The following is a 15,511-nucleotide window of genomic DNA, read 5'->3' on the forward strand; positions in this document are numbered from 1 at the left end:
ACTTCACAAAAAGCCAGCACGTTCACAGATGGGACATATTTTCGCCTAACGGAGACGGTCGTTCTTTCTTTGATTCGTTTTGAGTCACGTTTCTGTCCGTCTGATCAACGGCGGTCCAATTTACTCTCCTTGTAGCTTCACCAGCTCTTGCTTTCTTTCTTTCTTTCTTTCTTTACGTCTGCTTGTGTAGCTGCTATATTTTCACTTCACTTAATCAGCTAATTGCGCCTCTCTGTTCTTTGGTGCTGAACAGGTAGCGTACACCAGCTTTATCTGAGCGCTTTAACTGACAGCAGCCCTCACTCATCCCAGAAGTGGAGCTGAGTTATTGTTGCTGGATGTGAAACTATGTTAAATCTACACTGATAATTCTAAAACCCCCAAACTGTATGAGCTCCTGGTCATTTTGTTTCTTGGTTTTTCCCATGAGAAAGAAATGCAGGTTTGAGCCAGCCTGATTAGCCTTCATATACTAACCATGGCACTAATGTATTCTGGAAGACTGACCTTGGATCTTTGATCTCTAATGATGAAAACATTTACAAGATAAGATGAAACGGGAGAGAGACTGGAGGGAAATCGCAAAAATAATTAGAGTTTCTATTGAGTTCTTAGATCATCGAGCGGCTGAACAGACACATGGCCACAATACCACTGTGCATAGTTCAATGCCACTGTTAGCTATCTTACACCTAATGTACATGTTTGGGGTGAATAAACCAAACGATCCAATAAGTGTCACTAATCCATCACAAACATTGGCTTCACTTTCTGCCTGAACACACCTGAATCTTGCAGCAAGTGTGCTGTGAATCCGAAACGATGCACCAAAAGAAGCTACAAAGTTAGCCCAGTTCACAGTGGGTTTAATTTTACCAGTCCTGTCTCCTGGAAATTCTATTTCTAATAAACCTAATGGTTTTCCTGTTTATGTAATAATCTGATCTGAAGCTTGATTGTTCCAGCAATTACACAGAAGCAGTTCATGAACTGTGTTGGCAGTCCTAGGTGATGATTAGTGTGTAGAGGTTGGGGAGGATGTAGGACGTACAAAGTGCTGAGGTCTCACACAAGAGACCAGTGTTCAAATCAGACTTAAGTCTGTGGTTTTATGCAACTAAACCATGTCAGGTCACTGTGGGCATGTTCTGTATTAAAACAGATGATCAAACTGGCTAACATAATCCTCCTTTAAAATACTCTTGCTGCTGCAATTTGGTTGTATAGAAATCAAATTTCTAGAAGACAAGGTTTTCTCTATACAAAGTGATTTGACTCATTGCTAAAATGAAAATACTGCAGCTTAAATCTAATATGGGCATGCCAGCAGTCAGTTTAAGTGCAGCTTGAACAAATATCCAAAGCATTAATCCCGTAATGTGAGTTTATTAATACCCATTTATCTAAATTTCATTCCACTGCATGAACTTTCCACAGGGACTAGCAAATTATGGAGGTACTCGGAGCATTTCCACCCCAAGTATCTAAATTCAGTTCCGTGAAATCATTTAACCGACTCACCAAGTCCTTGCTTGAGGGCTTGTAGCTTTGAAAAATACAGGAACTTTGCTGCGCTGAACGTTTCTTTGATTGGTTGAGTACTCGCAGCATTTTTTCCGTGAACCGTCTCAGTCAACAGTGCGATCTCCACAACAGCTTGTTTCGTCTGTTTGCTCTCTTCAAGCGGTGCAGGTGTTTTTGAATCTGCCTACGCGCTGACTGTTGTTCCAGTGTCACCGCTTTACATGGGGTTATCATTGTTGTACGGTGTTGCGCATTAGTGCCACTTACTGAACAGCTGTTCCAACATCTCTGTGGCATATCATAAAAATCTGTCCAGTGAGAGACACACACTTTATCTCTAAATTTGATGTAGAGTACCTTTATAAGGTCTTTTAAATAAACTACAGAATGACATTTCCCTCTAGATTGGAGAATTGGAATTCTCCTGTTTTTAAGCTTAATTAGACCTTAATCTAGTAGAAATCTTTACTACTATCCCAGTAATTAATTGATATATAATATTTTTGTACAAATACCAAAAGAATACATTTGAGACAGGTACTGATGATGTTACTCTGTCCTCCTTACTGTCCACTAATCCAATAAAAAGACCAGTCAACTATTTCCCTTGATCCATCTCTCAGTTGTTGTGGCACTTAGTTGCGATCCTTGTTGTTCCTACTGCAGACATATATTTAAAGACTGGTTACCAAGATTAACTGGTTTTTAACTCAGATCATTTCACCAAACGATTGGGCACTATGCTTTGTTCCAAATGTTGCCTAAACAGTGAGTGAATAGTTCATCTGCTAGAACTATGTTGGATTTACATTTCAATGTTTCCAAATGAATTGATCGTAGTTGGATCATTTTATCATTTGGTCTTGGTCTTTTCATTAGATGGAATAATGTTATCCTTCAGAACAGAAGCCCAACATCCCAGTTATAAACATGTATCTGCACGCAATCAGCCACACCAAAAGTTTTGTACAGTCAGTCTTGTCAAAAAAATAAATAAAAGTAACTACAGATGCCACCCAATGTCACTCGGCTCTATGTACAGTACCTTGTAATCTGCTACATGTGAGATACTAAGTTACACTTATGATTTCTTATGAACACTTTCTCATTTAATCATTTTACTGAAACCGTTTTCAGTGATCTGAAAGTTACTGGTTTACTGAGAGCTCCCCCTCAGCAACCCTTCACTGCTGCTCAGGCGAAATAAGTGCAAACACGCCTCAAATAAAAGTCAAACCTGATGAATGAAACAGCCAATATTACATTAACCGACATTCATTTGCCTGGACGTATATAAACTGCGCTTTAACGGCAGAATGATTCCTCCTAGTCGTGCAAACCTTTCATGTCTAAACTCCATAATGACCCCATCTGGTAGACACGTGTCGATAGAGGCTCGGCCTTCTCTCTGGCCTGATATTAAAGGGCCATCCAGGAGGGAGGGATGATGGAGAGGAATGATGGCGGCAGCTGACACTCTCATTAATCAGGCTCCAAGACGGAGAGGTGCTGGCCTTGGCTCCGACATGAGACGCCGCAGCTCGCACCTTCACTTGTTGCTTGTTCTGTAGCAATGTGCGACGGTACGCCCCTCCGTGTCGAACCGCTGCTTCCCTGGAAATGTCAGACTCATGAACCAGCACCACCTGTTGTCCTTGTTCATAGCGTTTATTTGTTTCACAGAGTGTGCCTCCCGCTTTATTTGATTTTGTCGGTGTACGTATTCCCTCCCTGAGAGGCTCTTCATCTGCATCCTTTTGTTTTCCTGTCAGTCGGTCCATCTGTCTGTCCTTTGCCTGCACATGCTCATGAGGAGAGATGACATGTTATTTATACAGAAAGTGTGTTTAATTTTTCAATAAAGATAACCACACAAAAGCTAGCAATCTGTTCTTATTTTAATTAAGAAGGCTTATGCCACAAATGTGAACATCTGGGTGTTTTTTCTAAATCCGCTCTGTGTCTTAGTCCTAACTTGGGGACATCTTAATTTTACGGTATACAACGATATTTAACAATTCCAGTGTGGCAATGCAACCCCTGCACAAAGCCTTTCTTCCTAAGGACATACAGCCAAACTTGACGTGAAGGACCTTGTCTGGCCTGCACAAAACCCCGACCTCCACCCCGTCCAACACCTGCGGGACGAGCATGACTGTGAGCCAGGCGTGATTTGTCAACATCAGCGCTGGACCTCACTGTTGCTCTTGTGGCTGAATGGGAGCAAATCCCTGCAGGCGTGATCCAAACCCTGATGGTAAGTCCTGTCTGAGTGCAGCCTGTTATTGCTGCACGCTCTCAAAGAATGCTCATGGTGGCAGAGTGAAAACAATGATGTAATGTCCAAGTGTCTGCAGTGCATTTGTAAACATGTGTTTTCTTTGTGTTTAATGGGATTAGTTGAAGAAATTGCTGGTAGTATATCGTTTCACGTATGGTTTCATTTACTCAAATCTGTTAACAGGCGTGTGTGTTTTTGTACAACTGCATGCTGCCTTCAAGTGGGGTTGTGTTTACCGTGGTTTCATCCTTTTTTTATGCCTTGTTAGCCTCTGTGGCTTCTGGATTCCAACACCTGCCCATAACGTTGTTCTCACAACTTACAGCTGCTGTTTCCACTTGAACTAAGGCTAAGAGTGTTTAGTTTTACATGACCTCCTGTGTCGTAATCAGGAGCTCATGAGTTCCATTTGAAGGCAGCATTCGACCATATGGATGAGGACATCTCACGTTCTCACATCCCTTCCTGTTTGAGGGTTAAGACTTGATTTATGGTTAAGACAAGTATTAGATTTAGGGAAAAGGTTGGCTTCAGTTGGGGTGGTTAAGGTCAGGTTACACCAACAACAGGAAAGATAAAAACGATTTTTATTTTCACAGCCGTCCTTCCTTCCACAGATTTCTATTGATCTGCAAACATGTCTGCTGTTCTTTTCGTTTCTCTATCAACTCATTTGAGGTCAAAATCCTCTTTTAGCCTGCAACAGGCAAACACAAGAAAACAAATATTCTGTTGTCAGCTATATATATGCATTATTCAGCTGAGAAGCACACACTGTTGTTTGAAATTAATTGTACTTCTAAACTGCTTATCTAGTTCAGTGTTACGTGGAGTTGAGGGAGCCCATAACAACAGGCTCTGAGTAGACGACAGAGTACATCCTGAACGAGCCACAAATCCAATCCTGTCTCCATTTGAGACTCATGAGTGGTTTAAGCTTTGAGAACTCTGTACATAACAGGCGATAAACAAGGCCATGGACGAGAAGACAGAACAAGGTATGTGCTCCACATTTTGAGGACTGGTTCTAAAAGAAATCCGATGATCGTATCCTATCACCAGTGTATCTGTCTAGAACGTAAGACATTATTAAAGGGTACTGACACTCTGTATTTTGTCATAAGATTTAGTTTTATATGGTCAGAAAGAGGATCTGACTTCGCCTTAACATAATCCCCCCTGGGAAAAGTCTGGTTGGTGCCCAAGACCATATGTAACCATATGTGTGCTCTCTGAATGCAGTCTGCAGTAGATTGTGTATCTGGTGATCACCAAAATGAAAAGCTGTTCTTCTTTTGTGAAAGTAAAGTTTCCCCCTGATTGCTGTGGTAATGCCCTGAGATATGAGGGGACAGATTGATGTCAGCCTCATACTCACATGTCCGTCTGCTTGTTTGTCTCAGCTCAGTCTCTCAGCCCCAAGGGCACTGAGTAAACATGGTACACAAAAACATCATGGCCTCACACATGGACTCGTTAATATTGCGCTCATGTTGCTGCTTTAGTTCTTATCAGTCTGCTGCACTGAGCCACTCCAAGCCTCTGCATGAGAATCAGCATGAGATTTATTTGACCACGTAATCGAAGTCAAAGATATTATATTGCATTGCAGTGTAGCGATATTGTGTGAACTGATTTGCCCAGAGGGGTAAACCTCACTTTTAAGACCATTTTTAATAATAAAAATGAATCTTCATGAAACATTTTGCTCCATAATCCCTCATCACAACGGTTTTAATATGTTATTTTTTATTATTTTTAATATACAGTTATAGAAGTATATATGAAAACTTGTGTTGGATCAATAAAAATGAAATTGCAATTTCCTTTCTGTGAATACAGGAATGAAAAGATGAAAAGTACCCTCTTGACGGAAACGTTGTGAAATGGTGCCCTCTTGTGGCTCCATCTCTGAACCGCATCGCCAACGTTTGTATTCTAGTATCAATCCAAGTTAAGTCCCGCCCCCTTCCAGGAGCTCAACCAATCACCACTTGGCTTCAAGCTTTTGGTGACTCGAGACAAAATAAAATCCTCAATTTTGTCTGTCAGGTATCATTACCCGTTGCAAACTCCGATTTTAACGGCTGCTTTTAAGTGAGTGTTAGAAAAGGTATCTGTTGGTCTTAATTTCACTCCTTAAAAACAACAATATAGATCTGTATGCGTTGGTTAGAAGGAAAATAAATGCCTGAAATTCTAAACACAGGACCGCAATTTCCCCAAGGAGTTACCCCTCGGGTAACTGGTCTGCCAGCTAAATCAGTGCCACACTCCACAAACCCGATAATTAGCCTCATAAATATCAGAAACACCGACTTTCTTTGGCGAAGTTACCCCGTGAAACAGCTTCAAAAGTAAGGTACCGACATTATGTGTCAGAACGGTGTCTGAATATGACCTGTTGGTTTTAATGTTAGGATGAGTTAGTGATGGTAACTAACTTTTGGAACTGGCACTGGCTGCGGGGGAGCTAGCTTGCAGTTACTAACCGTTTACCCTTAACGTTACTCTGCAGTCATTAAAAGACAAAAGAAAAGGCGATAAGCTGCGAAATTGTGTTTTTCTTAACGACTTTAAAAGCCCGACTGTGTTTTATGAGCCCCTGGTAACCCCTGGTGTCAGCGGTTTGTTGTGGTGTGTGTGCCATGGTGACACAGGGGTGGGTCTTTTCCCTCTTTAGTTTTGCGGTTTTCAAGGCAACCGGCCCGTGTTTGAAATCTGTTCGTGTCCTCTCTGCAGTCTCCTGGACGCCCTGTCTGCTGTGTCGTGATTGTACGTATGTAGGTAAGCTGTAACGTTATGGGTTTTATGCAAACCTTTCTTTAACCTCCACAACTTTGATTTCTCTGTGCGCATTCTCCAAAGAAAAGCAAAAGTGTTGTTATCTTTTCTGTTTTCCTTCGCTGTGTGATCCTCAGCCCACCAGCCTGACTGGTAGGACTGGATGTGACTGCTGTTGTTGAGCAAGTCTGGCTTTCACATAACTAAAGCTCATAGTTAGGGAACTGTTTGGATTGAGACTACTAGCACAAAATAAGATTCAGAAGTGTCCATGCTTTGCTTGAAACTGTGGATCAACGCAGCTTAAATGCGCCAATATTACAAATCTGTGAGTTGCGAAAGTAAGTGCACCTTTAGGATTACAAGGTCAAATTAGAGCCAGCCTGTTCAGAAGTGTTTCCAATCAATGTAATGTGACTTAGGTGTTGTTCAGTGCTTGTTTTGTTTAAAACTTAGGCATTTGTCACAGTCTGATCTTCTGATCAACACATGTTTGTGTTATGAAGTGTACGATGGCAGGAACAAAGGTATGAGGGGCCGTTAGGGACATTATTCAGAATTAGCCTCTCACATACACACGTCAAACGCAAAACTCTTACACACACACGTCAAACGCTCTCACATGCACACGTCAAACGCTCTCACATATACACGTCAAATGCAAAACACTCGCATACACACGTCAAATGCTCTCACATTAACACGTCAAACGCCCTCACATTTATATGTCAAATGCTCTCACATATACACGTCAAAATGCTCTCACATATACATGTCAAAATGCTCTCACATTAACACGTCAAATGCTCTCACATTAACATGTCAAACGCTCTCACATTTATACGTCAAATGCTCTCACATATACATGTCAAAATGCTCTCACATATACATGTCAAAATGCTCTCACATTAACACGTCAAACGCTCTCACATTAACATGTCAAATGCTCTCACATACGTCAAATGCTCTCACATATACACGTCAAACGCTCTCACATTAACATGTCAAATGCTCTCACATTTATACGTCAAATGCTCTCACATATACACGTCAAAATGCTCTCACATTAACATGTCAAAATGCTCTCACATTAACATGTCAAAATGCTCTCACATATATACGTCAAAATGCTCTCACATTAACATGTCAAAATGCTCTCACATTAACATGTCAAAATGCTCTCACATTAACATGTCAAAATTGAATAAAAACGGAAGGCATTTGAGTAGGAAAGGAAGTTGTTGAAAGAGGCGAAAAAAGAACAGACGCATGCGCAAAACGGCTTAACTAACTGAAACCAGAGAACGTCTAATATGGGGAGAAGTTCCACTCTCACTGAACTTCCGGGTTCTGAACTGTTGCAGTTCCACTCTGATTCCATATGAGGGCGCTCTCAGGACGAGTGCAGAATGAATGGCGGTCTATGGAGCAGTACCCCTCAAAATCCACTTTTCTCAGGATATAATTTTTTGTGCAGTAATTTGAATATTGAATTTGAAAGGAGATGTAAAGAAATGACACACTGCTGGGTGTTAGATTTTTTAGAGTCACTTATTTTGCTTTAAAAAGTATTTTAAAATGTCAATGACGTCATACACATCGTACGACCAGATACTGCTTTACGGCAATCCTTCAGTCACTGCTTTGGTGCTTTCGCGCTCTGCACTTTCTTTTCTCTCGAGGCACGGACAACACAGCTGACACGGGTAAATAATCGTGCTAGAAGAGTTTCTGTTTCGTTGTTTTAAAAGACCGGGCCAAAAAAAAAAAAACTTGGGCGAAAAAGTCCGTCTTAACATTCTGGTCCCGCTTCGGATGCCACGATGCCGTCAAGCGGGATCTGGTCGTAATCAGTCCTTCACTGACCAATCAGCGTTCATTAGCACAATGCTAGCGTGTTATGGGCAACAACAACTCAACCTGTAAGAAAACGAAAGGACATAAGTTCTCGTTCATTCAACTTTTGACCTATAACCCATGTTGAACTTGCAAAACCTACAATCAAATCTGAGATTTCTCAACGACAATCGGGTGAAAGAGACACATTTAGCCGTTTAGCTCCATAGAGTCCCATTCATGTTGCACTCATGGCGATCGCCCCCAGTGGAAATCTGGTGGAACTGCAACCAAAATTCGTTACAATGGGACTTAATAGAGAGTGGGAAGGCTCTCCGTAGACGGGCTCTGCTGAAACTGTACTGGTGGTTTGCAGTCACGTGATTCCAATGACGCGGAAATGATGGGGGCAGGAAGTGGAGAACGGTAATTAGAAATGATGGAAACTCGAGTAGGGTGAGCCTGCACGTAGCAGGTATTATTAAGAAGTAGAAAAATATGTAGGATATGACCCATACACACTAAGTAAAGGTGATTTTTCGTACCTGTTGTCGGACTTGCCTCGTTTGGAGGCCATCGACATCACAAATTATTCATCCTCCCGACCTCCTACACCGCTAGCCAAATGAAGGCATACAAGTGATTGGGTCAGCGGCCTCGGATCCAAAGCAGCACTGAATGACTCCTGTCATATTTTTGCCCGGGTGAGTAAATGTAATTCACTCTCTTTACATTGCTGTTTCAACTTTAATGTAACGTTACATGAATGCACCACTGGCACCAGGCTACAAGCTAACTGGCTACCTGTAGCTAACTGGTTTCTACCTAATGTTTCTAGGTCAACCATTGTCAGAGGTCTACTGAGACACCGTTGAAAACGTGGGTCGTGGCTAAGGACAACGGAGAAGTTGTTACAGCACATTGCAATTGTAGTGGTTGGGTACGTCATAATAAATGAACACCAAATCAACATGTAAACAGTCAAAATTAGACCACCTTTATTCCTGCTTTAGTAATTTGTCCAGTTGTTTGAACATGACAATGTGACAGCATCATATCATAGAGGACTGTCTGGTGTTTAAGAGTAAGTTCAGAAAGCAGAGAAGCACAACTAAATTAGGTTCTCAGCAACGTAAACAAAGCAGTCTGTTAGTTGTTTGTTACTTAATAGTATCACTGTGCATGTCACTGTGAAAAACAGATTTGATCTGTAAATGCATAATTCCTTTTCTCTGTCCCTTTTACCAACAGATTGTCAGAATCCTGCTCACATGTTGGAGCAGTTCTATGTGCCATTGAAGCTGGTGTTAAAATGAAAGAGTGAATCTTGTACTATGGAAAAGTGCAAGTGGATATCTAACTATTATCACCCACTCTCCAACACTGTCAAAATGAATCAAATGTTTATATGTTCTCATGTCTATACATGTATGTCCATAGGTTTTCATAGAATGTGACCATAATGGGTCAAAATCTTATCTATCACTAAAAAAATAAATGAGTTTCCGAAATATGCCAAGGCCACTTTGTGATGTCAATTTAAATGACTTTTATGAATTAAGTATGGCAGGGTGATAACTCAATATTGTCTATCATCTTTAGCTGGAAGTAAGTACATCAGGATGATTTTGGGATATTATGACACAGTTTCTAGACAAAGTATGAAATATTTTTAATACCTATCTGTAAGAAAACAAATATAAAAACACGTTAAATATACAGAGGAGCCCAAAGTACACATCTTTACTCAATTGGAAGAACAGATACTTGTGTAAAAACAGCCTCACAAAGGTAACTCAATTGATTCAAATTAATTTACTCAGGTAATAGCATTAAAACATTTTAGGAGTTTCATATATAGAATATATTTGGCAAGAGGATGAGAGGGAGTAAGATAGGTTAGTTGTATAATTTACAAATTGTATTCATCAAGGTGGTGGTAATTGTTTAGGATGAATTCTGAGGTAAACAAATACATGGGTATGATACATAGTTATCAAAACAGTTAATGTAACATGGCTACATGCAACCTCCATGCATTATTCTGTATTTCACGGAGGTGGAGCAATGCATCTGTGGTGTCGGTGCACGTCGCTTCTGCATCAGTGTTGGTCAGATCAGCTTTTCTGGCCCTCAATCTTTCATGTTGACGTGATGCCTCTGTCACTGGTTTACCTCTCTGGTAGCCAGGATGAACCGTACATCTGTGACAGCACTTGGGCAGCCTAGATAAAATAAATGTGATTAACACCATGCACTGAGAGTAAGGAGGGAGAACTGCAGTTTACATCATGTTATTAGTCTATGAAATAATTCTCCACCGTTTTCATATTAAGTCTATAGGGCCATCTCAATCTCAATCTATCTCTGTACACTGTACAGAGATAGACAATGTCATCAATTTGAGAACAACTGGTTGCGATAGCTAACGTTAGCTAGAAATGCTAAAAACAAAGACACTGGAGATCGCCACATAGCTTAACGTTAGAACTCCAGAGGGTTATCAGAAATGTATAGCTATGTTGTAATATTATAATACCCTGCTCTGTATTTTTGACAGTTTTAGCCAGCTCTGTAAGTAGCTTAATCACTGTAGCCTTACCTTTCACGAAGTGGTCACTGCAGACACAGGCGTTGTCGGACTCCGCTCTCTCTGACCGAAGACGTGGACCGAAGAAGTTTTTCAGTCACGTCCGTCGCCGTTTTTGGTCATTTTTTTAAATTGATCCCCTTTGTGGGTTACCACTTTGGGAATTCTAAAGACACTTTTTTTGTTTTCCCCGGTTAGTACAGCCATATACTACACAAAACTTGAACATTTTCCTGCCGTTGTCCTGCCGGTATCCTGCCTGCAAGACACTTCCTGCCCCCCCATCTGAAATTTGCGCGTCATTGGAATCACGTGACTGCAAACCACCAATACAGTTTCAGTTTACTCGAACACCTTCCTTTTCTACTCAAACGCCTTCCTTTTCTACTCAAACGCCTTCCGTTTTTATTCAATTTTGACATGTTAATGTGAGAGCATTTTGACGTGTATATGTGAGAGCATTTTGACATGTTAATGTGAGAGCATTTTGACATGTTAATGTGAGAGCATTTGACATATAAATGTGAGAGCATTTTGACGTGTTAATGTGAGAGCATTTGACGTGTTAATGTGAGAGCATTTTGACATGTATATGTGAGAGCATTTTGACGTGTTAATGTGAGAGCATTTGACGTGTTAATGTGAGAGCATTTTGACATGTATATGTGAGAGCATTTTGACGTGTATATGTGAGAGCATTTGACATATAAATGTGAGGGCGTTTGACGTGTTAATGTGAGAGCATTTGACGTGTTAATGTGAGAGCATTTTGACATGTATATGTGAGAGCATTTTGACGTGTGTATCTGAGAGCATTTTGAGATGTTAATATGAGAGCATTTTGACATGTTAATGTGAAAGCATTTTGACATGTTAATGTGAAAGCATTTTGACATGTTAATATGAAAGCATTTTGACGTGTATATGCGAGAGCATTTGACATATAAATGTGAGGGCGTTTGACGTGTGTATGTGAGTGTTTTGCATTTGACGTGTGTATGTGAGAGCATTTGACGTGTATATGCGAGAGCATTTGACATATAAATGTGAGGGCGTTTGACGTGTGTATGTGAGTGTTTTGCATTTGACGTGTTAATGTGAGAGCATTTTGACATGTATATGCGAGAGCATTTTGACGTGTATATGCGAGAGCATTTTGACGTGTATATGCGAGAGCATTTGACATATAAATGTGAGGGCGTTTGACGTGTTAATGTGAGAGGATTTGACGTGTTAATGTGAGAGGATTTTGACACGTATATGCGAGAGCATTTTGACGTGTATATGCGAGAGCATTTGACATATAAATGTGAGGGCGTTTGACGTGTTAATGTGAGAGGATTTGACGTGTTAATGTGAGAGGATTTTGACATGTATATGCGAGAGCATTTTGACGTGTATATGCGAGAGCATTTGACATATAAATGTGAGGGCGTTTGACGTGTTAATGTGAGAGGATTTGACGTGTGTATGTGAGTGTTTTGCATTTGACGTGTGTATGTGAGAGCGTTTGACGTGTGTATGTGAGAGCATTTGACGTGTGTGTGTAAGAGTTTTGCGTTTGACGTGTGTATGTGAGAGGCTAATTCTGAATAATGTCCCTAACGGCCCCTCATAGATGAGACCAAAGTAGTTTGGTTTAAATGAGGGGATCATGTTTGGAGATCAAAAACATTGCATTGCACATTCCTTGTGTGCGCTGCATGCGCGTGTATAAACTATAGACATTAGAATTTATTGGCATTTACACTATGCTTTATGTTTTCAAAACGTATTAACACATGTTAGATTAATTGGTGTTTCTAAATTGGCCATAGGTGTTCATGTGGGTGTGAATGGTTGTTTTGTCTCTTTGTGTTAGTCCTGTGATAGTGGCAACTTTTCCAGGGTGTACCCCGCCTTAGCTAGCTGGGATAGGCTCCAGTCCCCTCATGACCCGCTGGAGGATAAGCAGTGATAGATAATGGATGGATAGATGGGTGTTTTCACAGGGGTCATGCAGGAAACGTGGCAGCAGAGATTTTTAGAATACAGTGTGATGTCTGATGGATATTTAATTACCAGCAAAAGCAGGATACAGCTTTTTGTTAGTTGCCAAAATGTAACTGCATTTAGTGAACGAGCTGGCAAGAGTTCCCCTCACGCCTGAGTAATCCATCTGTCATCTTTGTTACAGATTTCCGATGCTGCTGTCTATATTAGAAGTGTGGTTTTCCTTCTGATAACACAGTAATGTCTTTTTGGTCCCTAAATGTTTGCGTATTTTAATAGCAGTAACAATGGGAATGTAGAAAAAAAATCTCTATTAGAGATGTGATTTTTATTTTTGATCATCTTAATCATTTAAACTGTCTTTAAAATATTAGACACAGAGAAAAAACCGAATCTACCAGAACTAAAGTGATGCCTTCAAATTGCTTGTTTTTATCTGACAAAGAGTCAGAAGTCCAGCGTGATTAAATTGACAGCAGTAAAAGCTAGAGAACATTTTCTGTTTTTGCTCAGTGAATGTTATTTGTTCATTTTGACACTTTTGATTCAGTTATTTTTTGCTGATTACAAATTGATTACTAACCGTTTTCGAAATATAACCTTAAAGCCTTATTCAATCAGTCCCTCCCCTCTGCATAATGGATCCTGTGTCCTCAGCTAGACCTTAAGGAGATTAGCTGTCATATCTTAGTCACTAGGCCATCTTAAATAGATCGCTGTAGCTCTCTGGGGCAGCTCCATCTACAGATTGTTCACTCTGCTCAAAATTCAGCCTGTGCCACCCTCTGAAAATTCATGTGGCGTCCCAGATGACCCGGCTCGCTTGTGTTTTGACAGCTTTGGTGGGACGTGGGAAAGTAGAGCCTTTCAAAATATTCTTCTTTTTCTCCTCTGTCTCTCCTGCTCTTTTCATTCTGCCATTCATTTTTTCTCTCCTGCTTTCTCTCTCCATATCGCTGCTAAACCCCCGTCCCACCTGTTTGATCCTAAATGCAGCCTTAGCTTGCCTGGCTGTCAGGTGATTAGAGTCCCGCTGTCTGTCTGTCTGCCTGTCTGTCTGTCTGTGTGTCTGCCTCTGAGGGAGCTCGGCTAACCTCTTGTTCCGGACGTAGCCTGATGATAGTTGTCTGTTTACAATTGGTGAAGCCCCCTGTAAGGGATTGAGAGCAGCTTAATTCCCCCCATCTGGTATCTGAGATAAATCCTTAGTTGTCCTGGGAATGAACAGACAGTATGGGTCGAGCAACAGGTGAGTTGTTTCTTTGCTTCATTCTTGCTAAGAGAAGCTAAGACTTCCAGTTGTACATAAACCTAGAAAGTTTCTGAATTTAGACGTGGTTTTGATTTCAAGAGACGTTTGAAGAAACGCAGCGGCTCCAATACGTAAAGGTAACGGGACTGCTACAATCAGCTTAGAAGCTATAAATTTTAGTTCATTACAAGGAAAGTATTATCAATATTTTAAGTGAAATGTGTACAAAATGCCTTTCTTTTTCTTTTCTTTATGTACTATACATTTAATATCATGTGTTAAAAAGATATAAACCATGGCTACAGACACCTCTCGTTGGTATTGGTAACAACAAATGCAGTCAGGTCAGGAAAGTATTGTTGTTGTAATAAAGTAGTCGTTTAACACTTTTTCCATCATTGTAAGAGCAGCCATGATGTGATTTAATGCTGCACATTATTCTGCATATAGCAGGGCAGAGTGAGGAGTCGGTTATTCCTATTGATGGCAGCTCCTTTTTATTCCATTACAATATTTCAAATGGACTCGCTGTCAAATGACTGCATTTCCTGTTAATGCCTCTTAATTAAAGTCAGGGTGTGTTTTGATAAGTAAATGCTTTTAATGTGAAGCTGCAGCAGCAGGAAAAATGCTTCAGCAGCAATCTCTGAACCAATCAGTTATCACCTGATGATGATTTATCATTCCACATTCATATCCAGATATGGATTTATAAAGGTTACCTTAGCAGTAAATCCTTACAGCATTCTTTATGTGGATGTCACCATAAGCACTCCGTTCATAAAAGTATAGAAATATTACAGTTCTCTCATCAGTGGCTCACTCACCTTGTGTTACCTCATTCAGCAGTAGTGACTCAACAGACATTTATTGAAATGAAAGTCTTTAAGCTTGCTGCTTTAAAGTGTCAGTAAGAATTACACAGTAAATTGATGGCTTTGTTCCATCTATGTGCCTCAGTGTGAGGGTCCTAAAACTGAATGAAACAGCTCTCCATCATTCTCTGTCATGGCTTACTGGGACATTTGAATAGAACGGCCCTGTTATTCATGTTACAAGTAACAGCTGTACTTAGTCTTGACACAACACCCAACAGTACAGTACCAAAAAAATAAAAAAAACTCAGTTACAGCCATCTGAATTATTTATTTTTATACAGGATTATAATCCTCTATATTACAGTTCCAGTTGTCTAGGAGCAGATAAGGTATTAGTAAAGTAAATAAGCTTTAGAAGAAGAAGAGTACAAATC

General features: G+C 40.4%; 1 protein-coding gene across 1 annotated transcript in view; it reads left to right on the forward strand.

Moving 5' to 3' along the window:
- The first annotated feature begins 6,045 nt into the window (after positions 1-6,045).
- akna (AT-hook transcription factor) overlaps positions 6,046-15,511 on the forward strand; it is a 28,066-nt gene continuing 18,600 nt past the window's right edge. The window contains exon 1 of the mRNA XM_084572077.1: positions 6,046-6,592. The gene's annotated coding sequence lies outside the window, so the exon portion shown is untranslated. The remainder of the gene's footprint in view (positions 6,593-15,511) is intronic.

This window comes from Chelon labrosus (genome assembly GCF_963514085.1).
Source record: "Chelon labrosus genome assembly, chromosome: 22".
NCBI lineage: Eukaryota > Metazoa > Chordata > Actinopteri > Mugiliformes > Mugilidae > Chelon > Chelon labrosus.